Source organism: Mustela putorius, unplaced genomic scaffold (assembly GCF_011764305.1).
Source record: "Mustela putorius furo isolate JIRA1106 unplaced genomic scaffold, ASM1176430v1.1 tig00003845_pilon_pilon_pilon, whole genome shotgun sequence".
NCBI lineage: Eukaryota > Metazoa > Chordata > Mammalia > Carnivora > Mustelidae > Mustela > Mustela putorius.
This window is the reverse complement of record NW_025421998.1, coordinates 46,594,609-46,613,552: the sequence shown is the minus strand read 5'-3', so window position 1 is coordinate 46,613,552 and position 18,944 is coordinate 46,594,609. Positions and strand designations below refer to the sequence as shown.

Genomic DNA, 18,944 nt, shown 5'->3' with positions numbered 1-18,944 from the left:
GTTCTGTTTTTCTATTGATTCATTCATCTTTGAACAACAAATAGCATTTAGTGATTCTGTTGAACACACTCCTGTGCATGGATTTATGGATTTCAAGTGAAATTGCTATAATTTTTGTTCTTTGGTTTGAAAACTCAACTGAATGCTGTTGTATCAAATAGCTACTCTCAAGCAATGTACTATAATGGAAGATTATGTATAAAACGTATTATTTTAGTGTTCCAGGAACATTAGATGGTAAATATCAATCAACAAAAAGTTTAATTGCTTTGAAAATAAAAGCTTTTGAATAAAATTAAGACATAATTTAGCATTCCCAGGAAAATTATCATTACAATTGCAAATGTGGCACAGCAATCACTTGCCCTAGTATAAAAAAAAAAAAAAAAAAGTTATTTGGCAGAGCCGTAATCTGGAGCAAAAGAAATCTCTAAACAGTAACAAATGCATTACTGACATAATGTTACATAACACACACATTGATTTTTGTGTATCTATGGTTACAGGTAATAAATATTTTTACATAAATTGACACAATTTTCTACAATGGGCAGGCAGGCCTTGTATCAAAACATATTCTGAAGCCACAAATTATTTTATGTGCACTACACATACGATTATGTCTTGGCTACCTTTTATAGTATGTAGTGGGAAGGCAGCAACAGTTTGTGAGTCATTCTTCACAATCTGTGCAGTGGAAAGCTGCTGATGAGACAGTGGAATGGGACGAATCAAACAACCTGCCTATCAGACTTCCAGAGTTGAAATCAAGGGATGCAGCTTTCCTTCCGGGTAGCTCCTTAACTCTAATTAGTGATAATAGTAGTTACATTTTCAGTCAGAATTCATTGGTACAAATAACAAATGTTCTAATAGGAATCAAATGTTACTGTCTTCAACTCATTTTCTAAAGCTACTGACATGCTTGCCCTGCAAGTACACTACTCCTGGGGTTTGGAAAGTAGTTTTTAAAAAAAAAAAAAATGACTTTGATAGTTATAAAATCAGAGAAGATATTCTTTCCATTTTTATGACAGCTTCAAGTGAGGAATATATATTTTAAGGAAAATTCTAAACAGAAAGCTCTATGGTATATTAAAATACTGAATAACGAATGTTAGCTTTTCAAGATGGGATTTTTTCTTCTCTGTGTGTGAGTGCTGGATTGTTGCATCAACTTCTTTTAAGTAGAGTAGACATAGTAGTACAAAGGTTTAAGTAGATGAAACCCCAAAGAGAAAAAACTAACACTGGACTTGCTGGGCGTCAGAGGAACAGAGGGAGAGAGATACACATTTTGCTAAGCAGTGCAATACACCGAGTTGATAAACAGACATTCCAGGAGAACCCTGGACATCCAGGCTTCCAGTGGGAATGGGGAGGTCTATGTGGATCCAGGAATTTTAAAGGACATAAGTGTATTTTTCCACATACATGTGTATACCATGTGTATTCAATTCAAAAAGTGCTGGTCAATGTATTTGTGGAGAAAGAAGGTATCTTGTAGAAGGTAAAGAAAACAAACTTTTTCAAACAGTTTTCATATTTAAGCTATCTCTGTGATTATAGCCATAACAAAGCAGAAGGCTCAGATGCTTAGTGCAGTAGACTTACTGCAGGTAGAAATTTAAGTCTGATAAATTGTGAATATGTCTCTGCATATTGTTCTTTTTTAGGGGGATGGGAAATCATTGCAGTTTTCCGGGGAGAATCTGTGTTGAATTTCAGACTGTATTCTACTTGAAAGAGACAGAACTTTTAAAAGATTCCATTCCTTTTTGTGTCAGTTTATTGTTTATTGATTATAAAAAGGGAAATGTACCTTTCATGGCACATAGAACCCACAAACAATGATTCAAATACAGTATGTATATTCTAAAATAAACAGTGAAGCCCTTGTAATATATGTTAAGGGTGTAAAGTTTAAATAAATAAATAAATAAACAAAACCTGCAGAAGAACTTTTATTTTGTGACAGGCAGAAATCACCCCTTTAGTCTCCTGACTAAACTGCATTCAATTTAAATAAAAATCTAATAAACTCACACTGAAGGATTCTATACATCCTTATTGTGTTTAAAAACAGAGAATTCATTTAATTATAGTATCTCATTAATTTTTTTGGAAAGTGTTATATACAATATCATGCTTTTTGAAATAAAAACGTTAATCTCTCTGTTAAGTGTCATTCCTTCCTGCTGTTTTGGCCAGATTCTATCTGAAAATGAACTTTTTTTTTTTAAAGATTTTATTTATTTTTGACAGAGATCACAAGTAGGTAGAGAGGCAGGCAGAGAGAGAGGAAGGCAAGCAGGCTCCCTGCCAGAGAGCCCGATGCAGGGCTCAATCCCAGGACCCTGGGATCATGACCTGAGCCAAAGGCAGAGGCTTTAACCCACTGAGCCACCCAGGCACCCCTGCAAATTAACTTTTGAAGCAGTTGCCATCAGTCTACCTCACTGGATCTCTGCTGGCGGATACCAGGCCAGCCACTTCGTCTTCCGTCAGGGAGGAAGGAGTCTGGGCATTTGGGGACTGAATCCTGTCATTAAGAACAGAACCATCCCATTTTGTGCTGCTTTGGCCCCGGGTTGCTGCTATGAACATTATTCCAGAAATTTCAGAGATCCCAGGAACACCGCAGACGGACTGATAGACTTGTGGAGATTGAAAGATTAGGTCAGGGGTTCTGTGAGGACTTCCATGGAATTTTCTGCAGGAAACCCAATTCCAATTTCATTTTGTGTAACAGACTTCAGCAGATCTCTCCTGGGCACTGACTGGGGACCAGATATTTTATGAAGGGGTTACCGCAGTTAAAGGGCAGCAGTTCTTTGGGTTCCTTCTACTTGAGGTCAAGATTGGCTACTCAGGGAGTTTGGCAGTGGCCCCCAGACCTGGGACTGTACTCTGTGACTCTGCCATGTCACTGACCAGGCTGCTGCTTCCTGCTTCCATTCACCGAGTTTTGCAGCGGGCCCATGCCAGTAAAATAACAGAAGATTTAGCTTAAGAATATTTGCTAAAATTTGCCTCTGGGAGCTGTAAGAAGGTTCTGAAGACAGAGGCGCCAACTTTAATCCTAGCTGCACATTTGACAAAATATAGTTCAGAGGAGAGTCACTGATTCTCTCTAAGCCTCAGTCTTCTCATCTGTACAATAGGCAGAAAGGCCCTTTATCAGGGTTGTGGTTAAGAATTAAGTGGAGACAATTTCCTAACTCATTTTCTATCAGCAAACATTCAGAACATCTTCCAGCTGCAACAGAAACGTAGTAGCAGGACAAGCAAGAGCCGCACAGGAGAATCTCCTTGGTCCCCACTTCGGGCCCTCTTCCACAATACCAATGATAGTTTTCTAGAAATAGATGATATTCCTCATCACATCACCCTGTTCTACATGACTAAAGTCCAAAATTCTCAGGCAGACAAGGGCTTTCATGAGCTGGATCTTCTTAACCCTTCCTCTGTCCACTTTCCTCCTAACCCCAGGTGCGATATTCGTTCCAGCCACACCTTTCTACTTGCATTACACCAGGTATGCCATGTTTTCTTCACAGCTCTGCGCTTGAGCAAATTTCGTACTCACTGGCACATTCCCTTTCTCAAGGATTGGTTCACTTCTGTTTGGGAGGATTTCTGCACCCACTTTTGTCCAGATTGCATGAGAATGGTTCTGGAGAGTATGTGCTGTGCCTCTGGTAACACTCTGATACCTATGCTAAAGTTTTTCATTCTGTATTTTAAACAGTTACTTGTCTGATCGCCTCATTAAACTGGTGAGTCATTTGAAAGCCAGCCCTGGGTTGTAGTCCCTGCTGTTCCCCTGGAGCCATCCCTATAAGATATCCAATAATCTTTGAATAGATAAATACAGGCTTCCAAAATTCTCAAGTTCCCATAAAACATAAATTACTTCTTCCAGAAGAAATTCTATAAAAGCAGTCTATTCAAAAAATCATAAAAAATGACCTTTTTTTTTTAAACAATTTTATTTTATTATCCCTTGTAAACTTTGGCTGGATAAACTCACAGTTCATTCTTGTGTCCTTCTCATCTCTTGTCACCTTCCCTTATACAGTAGTACATTTCCAACTTTTGGTTGATTCAGTAACGAGAATGGCATGCGCTTTAACTCACAGGTGGTTCTCATTGGGCCAGCCCAGGGTCCTCGTGCCTGGTGGGCTGGGAGTCGTGAATAGCTGACTTCTATTCTCCAAGGAAGGCTGGGGAGACAGTATGTAGGTAAGTGGCCCCCAAAAGATGTTTACACGCTGGTCTTTGGAACCTTTGAATATGTTTTGTCACCTAGCCACAGGGAATTAAGGTTTCAGACAGAATTAAGGATGCTAATCAGCTGAGTTCAGGCTGAAGAGTAGCCTGAATTATGCAGGTGTGCTTCATGTAATCTCAAGGGTCCTTGAACGTGGGTGAGAGAGGTGGAAGACTGAGTCAGAGAGTGATTTGAAGACGGGAACATTGTTTCATTTGAAGATGGCCGAAGGAGACCTCCAGCCACAGAAAGCAGGGGCTCCTGCAGAAGGTAAGGAAAAGGATTTTCCTCCAGAACTTCCAGAAGGAACAAAAAGCTTTAATTTTAACCTACTGAGACCTATTTTGAACTTCTGAACTGCGGTACTAAGATAATAAATTTGTGTTTTTTAAGCCACTAAATTAGTGGTAATTTGTTACAGCAGCAGTTGGAAACTAATATAGGGAAGTAGGAAAGTAGAATACCACTGTTCAGGGCTGTTGCTGAAACACTGATGCATTTTAAAACAGAGTAAGAGTGCTGTTGCTTAATCTTTAATGCATTCGAATTGCTTAATCCTCCTTTAAATGCATTTGAATTTCGAGAATCCAGTCCACATGCCTCACCTTTGACCCGTGTAGATAAACTGATGAGAGGTGGAGAAAGGGAGAGAGATTTTATTTCCTAGTTCGTTCGTTTTTGATTGATAGCACTCTAATAAGGAAAAAGAGGAAGAAAATAAAAGCTCCTGTTGTGATGACGTTTATTTTGCTAAGATAACAATCTCAATAATTTATTTTTTTCAGATTATGTATGTAATCCTGGTTTTAGTTATTTGGATGTTTCTTGTATTCATGCTTTTTACTCTTCTTGGGCCACTTAGGACACTTTCTACTTGAGTCTGTAGGAATAAGAAAATAATAAAAGATGACTGCAAATGAGAGGTTTAGTGTACCCCTCTTAAGTTAAATTATTTATGTATGTCTGCCCCACATTTTCCTGCATTCATTTCACAAGTCCAGCTTCCACTGGAGCAACAGCTGAGCAGAGTCAGCTAATGAAGCCGCCCCTCCATGCGGGGTCAGAGACCTGCTTTGGTGTTTGGATCGCTATCCCCGTCTGAAACTTTTCAAGAGGTGTGCACTTGGCAAATGCTAATGAGTTTAAACTGGCTTTTGTGTAAATTACTAGGTGTTTGGAGGGGAAAATTAAAGTACTTTGCAAATGTTTGACAGCATAAGGATTTTCTGGGCCTCTTAGCTTATTCATAGATGAGAATTTTCTGAGCCCTAGAGAGGTTGCCAGCCCCATGAAAACTTAGCTTGTCTTTAGCTTGAGACCTTTAACGCAAGTCGTTTTCCTCTTCCAGAACCTTCTATTGTAAGTTTAAGGTATCCTTAGAGATTCTATTGCCATTCACACAAGAGGGAGAAATTAATCAATTCAGTGGTATTTTCATTCGAGTCCAGTCCCAAAGATTCTGTCTAGACTTCACTCTCCCAGGCTTCTTTGAACTGTCTCATGTAGGCTTCAGCTTCTGGACTTCTTGGTCTCCGCATTTTCCAATTTGAACAGGAATCCTAAGTCAGTTTAGCTGGAGTCTCCTATGCTCCATATCTGATCATCTTCAATCACTATCTGACCAGGCTTCTCAGCCTCCACCATCCGCAGGTGATAACTGTGTTCCTGGTCCCCGATGTTTCGCCTAATAATTTTCCATCCACTGAGCCCCTACACTGTACCTTAGCTATTAATTCCCACTTGCCCAGGCTGTGTTTGGAGTTGAAACGAATCTCTCTCTCCTGTCAAATTCTGTTTCAGGGGTCCCTATACCTGTCTGATAGCCACCCCTCCCCCACTTGAATCAAGTCTTTCTCACCATGCCTTAACCAGTCTCATTCAAGAATTTAACACTAGTTTCTGGTATAATGGAAAATCAGCATAATGGTAGCCTATTATCAGAAGTTAAGGACTGTTTCAAAATTCCAGTCCTATAAGAGAATATTTGCAAGGGAATTTATCTTCTATTACAACGACAAAAGTTAAGAAACAAAAAGTAATTTTTAAAAAACCAGAATGTAGTAGTAGTTACTATGGGCCATGTGAAGCTTTAAAAAAAAAAAAAAAAAAAAAATCGATACTGCGATTCCATAGCCTAGTTGGTTGTAAGAGAACCATATTGTCCCAGATCCTATTTGAGTTCACCCGCAGCCATGGAAAGTTTACTGCACACAGAGCGCTCTTCCGAGAAAACTCTTGCAAGGAAGCAAACATGCTGGGGTATGCCTAGGTTGAACGCTGATATGTGGGAGAGTGATACCCCCAGCCCAACCCTCAGCCAGTTTGGGATTGGAGTCTATTAAGAAATACCTCGGTCTCCCTCATTTGTACAGGTTTGACAATTGAGAGCTATGGTCCACTGAATTTTTTTAGAGGCTTTCTAGTGGGACCATGCTTCAGTAGCCCGTCCTTTTATGTGGTCTTTTTTGTCTTGTCTCCTGCCTCTGTCTCACTTCTGTCTCCTGGCGTCTTCCAAATAAAATAGCAACAGCCAGATCCTTGTCCCAGGCACTGCTTTTGAGGAAGTCTTGTTTTGTGGAAGCCGTGTCCGAACCCAAATAGAGTACTGATGTCCCACCAAAGCCTGTTATTCTTTCCAGGAGACCTGTGTCAAAGAGAAGGTTGCAGATCAAATGCCTAAAGAGGCCAAGAGGATATTAAAGACAGACTGAGACTCATAACAAATTTTAAGAATTTATTTGAACAAAAATTGATTAAAGTTGAGTTGCAGCCAATTGAGTGGATAGATAGGAGCTTTGAGGAACCGTACAAAATGAAAGCCTTCTACAGGCAGAAGAGACTAGGGACAAGGAGGAAATTATATGAGATGTAAAAGCAGATTGGTTATTGCACTGTTACTTCACTTTGGGAGGATGGCAGGGGTCTATCAGGCAATTACCTAACTAGCGCTCATCAGCCGATTGCTGAGTGACAGATGTAAGATTCCATTTCAGGGAAGGCTGAAACTCTAAGTCTGATTTTAGTGATGTGGGGCTTGGCATAAGTGACTCCGTTTTGGGGCGGATAACTCATGTGAGTCATTTCAGCTGAGATTAAATATGCCAAAACACTGAGACAGAAATACTGGGTATCTCTTACTGATTCCTTTAACAAATTGACTATGTTTATTGATTGCTTAGGAGTTCAGGAAACATCTGTGAATAAAACAAAGTCCATTGTCTTCGTGTGGACTGTATATTAGCTTCTAACAACCATTAAACTCTTTCTGGAAGCCATTTAAAGTGGCAATATCTGTTGTAATTAAAAAATTTTATGAGATTATATTATACTTGGGAGGCTTACAAGCAAGTATTTTTATAGCAGGAGTAACTTTCATATTAGTATTAAATTTGGGTTGTTTTGTTTTGTTTTGTTTTACCCGTTGCTCTCTATTTACTTGGTTTCCCTAATCAACTTTCACATAGGACTTGTACCACTTCACAATGAAAGGAAAAGGCCAAGTCTGTGTGGTAGATGATTTATTTTTATATCATGATGTGGCTGGGTATTGTTTTGTTTTGTTTTTTATTGGAGCTGAGGATAATCTTTTCAGAGACAGCTAAAAACAAGGAACTGAATACAGGCTTGACTCTTCACAAAGTACTTCTCACCATTCACTGCCTACGTGCTTCTTAAGGGAGGGTTGGTACCAATCTGCCAGGGAGTATTTTCAGGGACCCTCACATTTAACTAAGGATTGTGGGGAAAAATAAACTTAATGCAAAAACCAACACAAATCCATATACGTGCTAAAATGGAACAAAATATTAAAGTGAAACCACAGGTTTGCGTTGGGTCACTTAAAAAGTCCCCCAAGTTTCCTGGCTTATGCAGTCAGAACTCTGAAAAATGCTTTGCAGAAAACCGTGCTTCATACTCCGATCTTGAACACAGCTTGGACCTCATTTGCAAGCTGCAGACCTGTACCTAAGGCACACTGACCCCTCGATCTGGATGTTCATGGGCAGCACACATGGAATGTTCTTCACTCGACCCGTCTTCATTTTCACATGACAACCTGCCTCCATGTCTGTTACTTGCTTTCACTTAATGGAAGCATGACCCCCTCTTTCTAAGCTCATTGGTAATCAAGTCCTTTCTATTCAATCTTTTTCTTTAATTTTCACTTACCTTCTATTTTTATCCCTACTGCTATTGTCCCATTTTTGGCCTTTTATCTCTCATTTGAACTTTTTCAGTAACCTATCTGCTTTTAGTTTAGTCTACTTTCACTTGATTCTACACACGATGGTAGGATCTTCTAAAACGCAGGCATTATTAATATACAACTAACAGAGAAATTATAATGTATACTCAATAAAGTGAATTATTTTTCCTATGGGTAGGAATAGCTTCAAAATTCTTTCATGAGCATGTGTCCTTCCTCTCTAGCATTAAAGTAAGCTATTTTGACTGAGGAAAGGATGAGAATAATAGAAGTCCACTTAACAACAGTATCTTAGCAAAAACCCCAGTTCAGGGGCTCCTGGGTGGTTCAGTCAGCTAAGTGTCCAGGCTCTTGCTCTCAGCTCATGTCTTGATCTCAGGATCATGAGTTCAAGCTGCGTGTTGGGTCCCCGGCTAGGCATGGAGCCTACTTGAAAACACAAACAAAATCCTATGGTCCAGAGTTGAGTTAAGCATGTGGTAGTGCTGCATGGACCTAAACCACCAAACTGATAGAGAAAGGTGTTGAATGATAGCTGACCTAGAAGACTTTCAGCCCAACTTGGAGCTCTCCAAGGATTTCCAAGGTCTCTGTCCTCAGATTTCCTTTATCCTCTAAGATCCTTGCAATTTTAGAAAAATACATGGGTTTGAATATCTCATTGTTTAGTAGAGAACTTGATGCATTCAAAGCTTGTTTCACTGCATCCAGTCATTAAACAAATTGTTACTTATAATGGAGTTGGTGTAAGAAATACTGGATAAAATAGTAGTTTGAAGCACTAAGCATCTATATAGATCTGCAGATGGGCTAAATAATATTTTCAAAATATTTATACATGCTTGTAACTTTTCTATGCTCCCTACTTACTACATGCTGTGAGCTCTATTTTCACATCCGGGAAGAATTAGTTAGGTTTTGGCTTATAATATTTTAGATTACCTTAACATATGTACTTCTAAATATCTGGCATTTCTTTTAAAGTTGTTTTATCATAGATTTTTTTTTCTCTCAGTATGTATGTTCTACCTTTTAGACCCTTTCTGGAAAAAGAGACAAGTTCTGTCTCTCATTTATTCACACATACGTACATGTTGCCTCACACATAATTTGGCAAAATAAATTTAAGAATAGGTGAGTCCTGTACAGCCTATCCTAAATTCAAGACATTAAAATTTGTATTGAAAATAACTTAAAATATTGAACAATGGCCCTTCGATGGTTACTGTAGCCTTCTTTTAAGAAAACATTTAGGCAAAATAGAGGTTCCTTTTGATCACATAGTTGAAAGAGGTGACTCTTAAATAAAAAAAAAAAATTTAGCTACTTGATAAATGCATAAATTAGGTTTCTACTTGATCCTTTCTTTTCAAATAACTTCCATGTTTGCTGTCAATCACTTAGTATTAAAATTTGATAACATGGAAACTTGGAAATTCAAGAATAAACTCTGAGGTATTTGTTCTTAAACTGGTTTTAGCTTTTCTCCTCATTTATAAGTGCTCCTAAACTGAGAACCCCTGTCAAGTTTGGAGAAGGAAGAGTAGGCACTTGAAAATGCCTTCTTAGTTCTGCTTTCTAGAACTCCATCTCCCCCTGATTTCTTCTCCCTGCCCCACTTTCAGTGGTTTCTAATTGGTATTTTTTGGAAAGCATAATAGCCTCTGGTTTTCTAACTATTTATAAACTATTGGAATTTCCATTTCATTTTAGAACTTTACTTTTTCAAATTTGAAAAAGAAATTTAAATTTATATATCCCATTTTAATTTTTAAATTAGTCCTTTTTGTGTCTTGGGAATGGATATTTCATAAATCTGAATATGGTCCTCATTGTCTGTGTATTTTTATCTGCACAGAAGTATTTTCTATGTGTTTAATTTGTCTAAATAGTTCCAGTAACACTTTGTTCATTTTATAATCAAAAAATATTTAGAGCTGTAAGAACCTCTCGTTTTTTTTTTTTTTCATTGTGCCAGTAAGAGTCAAGGTCTTCAGCCACATTCTCACAGTTAACTAAGAGTAGAACACCCACATATTCCAGAACTACTGATCTCTGTAAATAGTTCAAACTGGCTAAAAAACAACAACAAAAAAATTGTAGTACTTTTATTTTGTTGTATAATTCAGATTTGACTATAGCTATTTTATTTTAAAAGTATGTATATAATAAAAGCATTATCTACAAAATATTTGTTATTAGAAAATGCTTTAATTTTAGTGGCATTTTACATAATTATGTTTTATTAGGCAAATATTAGAGTCCTTGTCCTTCTCCTGAACAAACAATGCCTGATGATAATAGAGATAATTGAGGAGCGGTGTTGACCGGAATTGGCAACTTTTTTTTTTCAGGATTTTAATATACATCTTGGATGAAATGTAAAACCCCAAGTCACATTGGTAATTAAAAATTCTAATTGAAATAACTAAAAATAACAATAACAATCTAATCATGCATATACGTACATTGATTGGGATATTATTTCTTATTTTAAAAGATTAGGCTTTCAGATTCCCTCAAAATTTTCTGTTTTAAAACCTTGTTTTAGAAACATCACAGCATGATGTAATGCTATCTAGCCAGAAAGGTCGGTCTGGGAAAAAAGGCTGTAGTTCTAACACCATATATTTTTAAGTAGAGAACATACTGTGCTTCCTTTATTTTAATCAAAAATAATTTTGAAACTGATTTGAAGTCTTTTTTAGCAATAAAATAGCTATTTAGTTCAATGCTTCAGAGTAAATAACTCAGATACATTTTGTAATAGATTGACTCACTTTTAGCTATCCTCTACCAACACAGATGGATTTTAAGTTAATGTCATTTACAAGGCTGGTCTTCCACATTTCGTTTTGCATGGAAATGACAGAGAAGCACGTTCTTCTGTGACTCCATTTTCGTGCTTGCATGGTCACTCCCTACTGTACCTCCCTTCTGCTGATGGTGTCTGGACCACTTACTAGTGTCTTTGAAAGGGGTTAGGAGTCCTATTCTGGCAGAGAATGCAGGGAGCATGTGTCTAATTTTTGGCCTTATCTACTCAGAAGCCAAATACAGTTATATGATATTTTTACAACTGATGGCTCATGTTTTCATCTTTCCAGTTAGCACAGAAACCAATTCCTATCTCCTTCTGGTAAAACAATCACCAGGGTCCTATAGTATAAGAGGTGGGAGGAGGCTAAGGGGTGGTGCAGAGAGGCCAAGAGGAGTCTTGACATAGAAAATCATGCTGTTCTAGTTGCAACCACTAGGTGACACCATTGAAGGTTGTCAACAAAGTAGTGAAGCCCGCACTGTTGTAGATCCCTGAGCTTGCTGCTGGAGTGACTCCACCCCAAGCATAGCTTTTCCGAGTTAGATTTCTCTTCCTTTCCTCAAGATGTTTGGCCTTTTCCCCCAATAATACAACACCATGCTCTACTTGGTCTCTTGGGATGGGCTTTTTCCTTCAGGTGGTTCACGTGGTGCTCAAACCAACCTTCCTTCATTACTCTTGACACCTTTGTCTTAAGTCTAAACACCAGTTTAGATCTACCTTTCCTCACAGATACTTGGTTTTAGGTTAGGTTTCTTTTCCCTGCTAGTAGATCTTTGTGGAACCCTTCTGTTCTACTTTGGTCTTTTCACCTTTAAATCTCAGGGAACTCAGGGTTGAGATTTCTGTCTCCTCTCCTCCATTTATATCCATTGTTTCTTATTTCCTGGGAGCACTGAGAAAGAACAAGAGCCCCAAGAAATCAATCAGGATGAAGTCACCTGAGGTTTTGCAGGTTTTCTGCCCTCCTCCACCTTTTACATAATTTGTGTCTACTTACCTGTGCTTCTGGAGAAAAAATAAATACATACATGATACAAACATAACATCCTGCCTGATGAAGCACCTTTTATGCCAAGATGTGTATACTGGCCTGGCCTTGATCAAAATTGCAAATTTAGTAAGATTACCTTCCTTCGATGCTTTTTATCTTTTTCCAGGGACCCCATAACTATTAATGGTTGCCTTCTATAGGTTGCCTTCTTCCAGAAATGCTTAATATTTCCCCCTGACACAGATCTTACTTAGAGATCAAGATATTGATAATGTAATCCATTCTTGGAAGGAAGACCTAATCAGATCTTTGACATTTAGGGATTTAGTTTTGACAAGGTGCTTGCATTGGGTAACAGACTTGGGTAGCAGAAAGCTCACTGGGTTTATAATCACCCTGACTCAATTCCAAAACCCTGAGAAAAAGAAAATTATGAGAGAAGGAAGAGAATGAACAGAATAAGTATGCAGTGATGAATGAGGAAAGAAGTAAAAGCTGGACTAGGGCTTATGGTTATTTGGACTCTACTGCTTGGAAACTGAAATGAATGATGTGGTTTTATATTTAATGGGCGTATGCCATGAACTTGAGCAGTATAAATAGTGAATTTTTAAAAAAAGGTATGCATAGTGAAACTTTAAGGGAAATTCCAGGAAAAAAGTACTGCAACCTCAACCTTTTTAAGAAAGTAAATCTGTTACATAACAAATAAACCAGATGTCATCCAAAGCAGATGCCAATGAAAGATTTTACTACGGAATTCAGTAGAAGGAAGCATACTCTATGATCATTTCCCTCTATGGAAAAGAAGCCAACTAGATACTTGGGATACAAGCCATTGAAGTCTGAAGTGAAATCCACAAGTAGAAGCAATTTAAAGAGAAGGGAAACTCTTGAAGTACTAAAATAAAATGCTTCAGAAGTAAGAATAATTATTTGCATATCAGAGAAGATTGTAATGCTTTAAATGAAAGATATTTCGGGAGTTCAATTTTTCCATAATTCTAACTTGGTTTGGAGTAGGTGTTCTAATGCATCATCGGTTATAAAAACAGTGTTTGGTTTTCATTGTCTTCTTTGTAAAGAGTAGCTTCGTATATTTTTGACATAAATATTGATAGATCCATCTGAAACCACATACCTGTACACACACTTGTGCACATGTATACACAAACATACCTCTAGATTTCCAACTTCCCTGTGATTGTTTATTTGTTGCCTTGGTGATAATACATCGCATTTCATAGGTACACGTCGTCATTAATGTATACTGAGATAAGATTGCTTATTAAGTGTTCAGCAGGTCTAAGAAAAAAATATCTCCAGATTCCTACCTGCTTATTCAATTTGCTTTAACATTCAATCAAAAGGATTATTTGTAAAGTTTTTAAAGCCATTTGTTAATGGCCCAATCTACTTCTTTTTTCAGAAATGTAACTATTCTTTAGGAGGTAACTCAGAGTAAATAAATCACCAGTCTTGGGTTTTGGTCACCCAAGTGTTAAAGTTAGCAAACACCTCAATCTGTATTTGATTTCTGTGCTTTTCCTGTTATTTATCAAGTGTCTCCTTCTGTGCCATAAATAATTTAGAATTCAGACTGAACTATGCCATTAAGTGCTAGAAAGATCCAAATCACGTTTATTTTGTTTGTTAATGTTTCTCTCACATAATCAAAATCTAAAACCATTCCACTTGCCCTCTAATAAACAAAAATCTTCCTAAAATGTTCTTGTAAGCTTTCTTCCAGCCAGGGGCAGAAGAATAAATTAAATAACCAGTGTAATTCATTACAGAACACTTTTTATATATATTATTACTAGTGACAATATAATCTTGCTATAGGCAATTCATATAAGAAAATCTATATTTACTACGACTGAAACAAATCACATTATGAAAACTCAATATGGAAAGGGTTGTATTGATATGTTAATCAACAATAACATCTAAAATGTGAATTAAAATTCATGTGTATTTTTAAGAATTTACATGCATTTTGAGTCAACATATATACAACCAAACTAAAACCCGTGAGAGAGTAAAACTATGATTTTAATTGGTTATTTCTTACAACAGTGTCTTGGGAATAATTTTAAGTGTTCATTCCACGTGGTAAAAATGACACAGTGGATTCTTCAATGGGAAACATTTTACTATTTTGTTGTAGTGATTGCTTTATGCCAAGAAGCAGGCATTCTGTGGTGCCTGGGTGACTCAGTCAAACATCTGACTCTTGATGTAGGCCCAGGTCAGGATCTCGGGGTCCTGGGCTTGAGTCCTGGGGCTCTGTACTCAGTGGACAGTCTGTTGAGGATTTTCTTTCCCCCCTCCCCTTGCCCTCCACTCATGCGTTCTCGTTCTCACTCTCTCTCTCTCAAATAAATCTTAAAGAAATTTCAAATGATTTTGTTTTACTTACACGACCTTGAAATAACGTACTGAGAGTGATATAAAGATATAACAAAATCTAGATGATACCCTCATTTTAGTGATTGAGGTAATTTGAAGTTTAAACACTTTTCACTTTCCCAAAGTTAAAGTAGATTTCAGCAAGTCAGGAATGAAAACCTCAGGGTTCTGGTAATGCATTTGGTCTTTCTACTTTGCTGCCTCTTATAGAGGGTGTGTGAAATTCTAAAAGCACTCTGAGAAAGTACAGCACAGACAAGTGGAAGATGTCAGTAAATGATGAAAAATGCACTGTACTTCAAAAGAGTTAACCTAGAAGTCATTTCAAGTGTATGTCCCATACACTTGAAACAAAAATATGAGAAATTCTTGAATTTTGCTTTGTTCAAATTAGAAATTAAACAAGAGCATTAAAAAAAATATGAGCTGGGACTTGTTTACTCCTTTACGTACATGGGTCTGTATTTGTTTTTTGTTTTCCTCTTTGCTCTATCTGTAATAAGAGAAATACTTAGCAGCATGACTCTGCTTGCTTGCTGTTTTATTAAACGTAGGTAATTACTACATGGTAGGGCTCATGTGAGGGAATTACTAAGGCTATAGGGCTGTGATTGTGGATGCAAGAAATTAATATGATACCTGGCACAAAATAAGATTTCAATAAACTTGTTTTTAGTTAGTGCTAAGTGACTGGATTTACTGAATTGTTATGTTCTAATATTGCCTGGTGCACTTATTATCTTCTACATGAAACATCTTTTCTTGTTCGTATCCATAAACTTTTCAGCTACCGTATCTTCCTAGTTTAACAAGGACCACATCATTAATAAAGGGAAAGAGCCTACTCTAATATTTCTCAGCCACTTTTGTGCTAAGCCAAGCAATATTGTAGGTGTTCCATATATTCACAGTCATGAATTCTCGGGAAAATTAGAAGGTTATTAACTACCCCCCCCATTGTCTAAGCATGGACACTCAGTTCAGAGAGACTGACTTGACTAAAAGTCCTAGCAATATGAGAAAAGCTGAATTCAAACTTGGCTGTATGTGCTTTTAAAGTCTGTCAGTTTTCCAGTCTGTCAGGCAACCTCAAAATCTACCAGAACAGGCAATGTTAAGTTAAAAAAACAAAAAAACAAACAAACCAAAAAAACTATTTTACTTACTCTTTCTGGTACAAAAACAAATTTTGTATAAACTACACAGTATTCCATCCCTATGTGTCAACTTCAGTGAACAGCAGGCTGAGAATCAATTTCTAACTGCTGATCCCAGATCTGCTGGATTACAAAATGTGAGGTGGGTCTTGGGCATTCCATGGGCTACTTCCATTCCCCCAATCAGGAGCCAAATGCGAACATGGCAGACGCGCGCACACCCACCCACCTGCCTTATTCTCATTTTGAGAGACGAGAGCTTTCCTTCTATGACAAGAATCGTGCCTAGATCTGCAACATAGGACCTCTCCCCGGGGCCCTTTTAAGGATGACTAAAGAATGCATGGCAGCCTTCAGGAGACTTCTCAGACTTTACATAAGCCCTGCTCAGATAAGTCCCAACAGCCAAATGTTGAAATCCTTTCATAAAGAATTTTTTTCAACTTTCACAGGAGCTGATGAATCGCTTTCCTTTAGCAATCCATGCCAGGTAATATGCGAAGCGCTTTGTGTACATTATGTGATCCAACAGTTAGAATAACTGGATGTAACAAATGCTATTCCTTCTCTCTGTTTTCAGATGAATTGACTCAAAGGTAATGCAAGAGAGTTAGTGGAAGGTCCAGGATTACAACTAAACTAGTAGGGACACCTGGACGTTCTACCTTACAAAGCTTGCCGTGGTCAGAGGCGAGCCTAGCATCATCACCTTGATCAGTCTCCACAAGAAGCTCAAGGAGTATTTGCCCCCTTCCATGTTCTCCAAACCTTCGCAACAAGGGAACAGGGAGTCAGGTGCACTGAACATAGGCATCTGTGATAGGCCCTGATTACTTCATTAAAACTGTTAGGTCAAGACCATCTCAGTAGTCAAGGTCTCTGTGAGCCATAACAGCTACTTTGTTTCATGAAAGAAACTGTTGGCATTTTTGTTCCCATTCATTAATGTGCTGTCTTTTGAAACCATGTTGTTCGTGGAGATTTTTATTCCTTTTGTTTTACATAAACTTTACACCTTAAAATTTCCTATATGTACTGTCAGAAACTTTCCAAATGATGATCTAAAAGCCTTTTTGAAGTTTAGTTATGAGGCATCTTGTTTAGGAAATTTTGGGCTCATTCTATTAGTGCTCAGATGGTTGTAATGGAGACAGCTGCTGGGGAGATTTGGCAGGTATACAAATGAAGTTAGAAACGTGCATGTTTATCCCTTAAGAAGCCGCGCACACCTACTGTTCTCCTTCGCCAAAAGATAACAATTCCACATTTTATAGGCAGTTGTCTTTCCTTTTTGTCCCAGAGGCTCACCAAAATTCAATAGGTTTATTTTAGTGAAAACCACCTTGCTGCACTAAGCATCTTGCCTAAGCAAAATTCCTTAAAATAAAATGAGCAGGAGCCATTACCGCACAGTGAACAAAGCCAAAATGATCACAAGCCCATTTCTTTCCAAATGAGCTCATTACTATTAATTTCTCCTGTCCTTAGAGAATATTGGGAAAAGCAAGTTCATCAGGAGAGCGAAATAAATGTAAAAACAAACTTGGTAAAAATATCTCTCACCTTCAAGATTGCATCCTAAGTAAGGCAATCCCATAGGACACTAACTCTCCGCGGCATAGGCTCTGAAGAGAGATTTCCGGGGATTACTTGTGCGTGATTCTGGAGCATACATGGATGTTTTGACAATGGCATCAAACAGAAGCTCAATGTTTGTAGAACCATTCAGTAAGTATACATAATGCAACAGATTTCATTCTCAAGGAATCTGAGTTTTCCTCCTTGGAAATAGACTCTGTAATTAGAAGGACTGTAATATATATATATACACATATATATATGGACTGTAATATAATACAGAGACCAAATGTTTAAGGTAAGTTAAAACACTTAAAGACTTGCCTTCTGTAGGCCAAATTCTGGGACTGTACCTACCATTCCCTGATGAGGGGGGCTTTCTAAGAAGTCTGCATGATGGGACATGTGGCTGGAATGCAAGGCAATAGGTGGGAAGAGAGAGGTGAATCAAGTATGTCATCCTTTGATTACCCCCTCACACTTGTCTTTTGAACTCCAGCTCCGCCAGCTGTTAGCTATTTGACAGTGTAATTCTACTCAATTCCTAATACCCTTAGTTCTTTAATCTATAAGGGAGGATCATAATAATTGCTACATTATAAGGAACAAAATACTAACTGTAAGTAGCGTAGGACAGTACCTGTGTCTAATCAGATATAGACTATGTTGGCTATTAACTTTGCGAATTTGTACAGCATTTCCTGTCTTCTCTAGGTTCCCTCCCAAATGGAGAATAGCTTGAGAGACATAGAGATGTACTTCTCTCCCTTTAAAAAGACTAAGCAGGACCAGGTGGGGTTTGGAGCCACAAAGTGGGTGAGGGGGGCAGGCTGTCCACCCAAGTTTTTGAAGAAGATACATATTCTTCTTCTTTGAGTAAAATATTCCATGCTTTCTCAACATCCTGGGATGGTGAAGTACCTAATCCACGATCAGGAAAATGAATAAGGTGGATTTTTTTGTCCTAACTTTGTCTGAGACTTAACTTGAAGAAGCAAAGGGGTTTTCCTGACTCACACATGTTCCAACCTATTTCACTAAGGTGGAAGAACAAATAGCAGTTTGGAGCTATTCATACCATTTTAAAATTTCATACTTCTGTAAGTCTACCACAATAGGAAGCCTGTGAAATGGGACAGTGGGGTGTCCTGTTACTGAGTAACACACAACACTTCAATTCCCATTATTTTTCTTTCCTTTCCCCCCACTTCCTCCCGCCCCTATTCCTAACCTCTTCCCTCACCCTCCTCCCTTTCTTCCATCATCTGTCTGTGTGTACATCTATATTCAAACGCTCATTTCTTCCCCAGCAGAGAGAATCTTATCATTATCAAAACGTCTTTTTGCCCTTTTTTTCTGGCGAGTTAGACTTCATAACAGGCCAAAGAAGCCACACACCCAAAGCTAGAATGTTCGTCGTTAGCTGTGTCTGAGTAATGCTGCCAATTATTGGAGAAGGCAAACACATCTTCCAAAGACATGGCTGCTACTCTTGGTTAAAA

General features: G+C 38.0%; 1 protein-coding gene across 3 annotated transcripts in view; it reads left to right on the top strand.

The window, feature by feature from the left end:
• The first annotated feature begins 4,457 nt into the window (after positions 1–4,457).
• Positions 4,458–18,944, top strand: part of ETV1 (ETS variant transcription factor 1) — a 249,818-nt gene continuing 235,331 nt past the window's right edge. For 2 of the 3 annotated variants that reach the window (XM_013051702.2, XM_013051699.2), the window contains exon 1: positions 4,458–4,543. The gene's annotated coding sequence lies outside the window, so the exon portion shown is untranslated. The remainder of the gene's footprint in view (positions 4,544–18,944) is intronic. The other variant, XM_013051701.2, reaches the window with a different exon arrangement.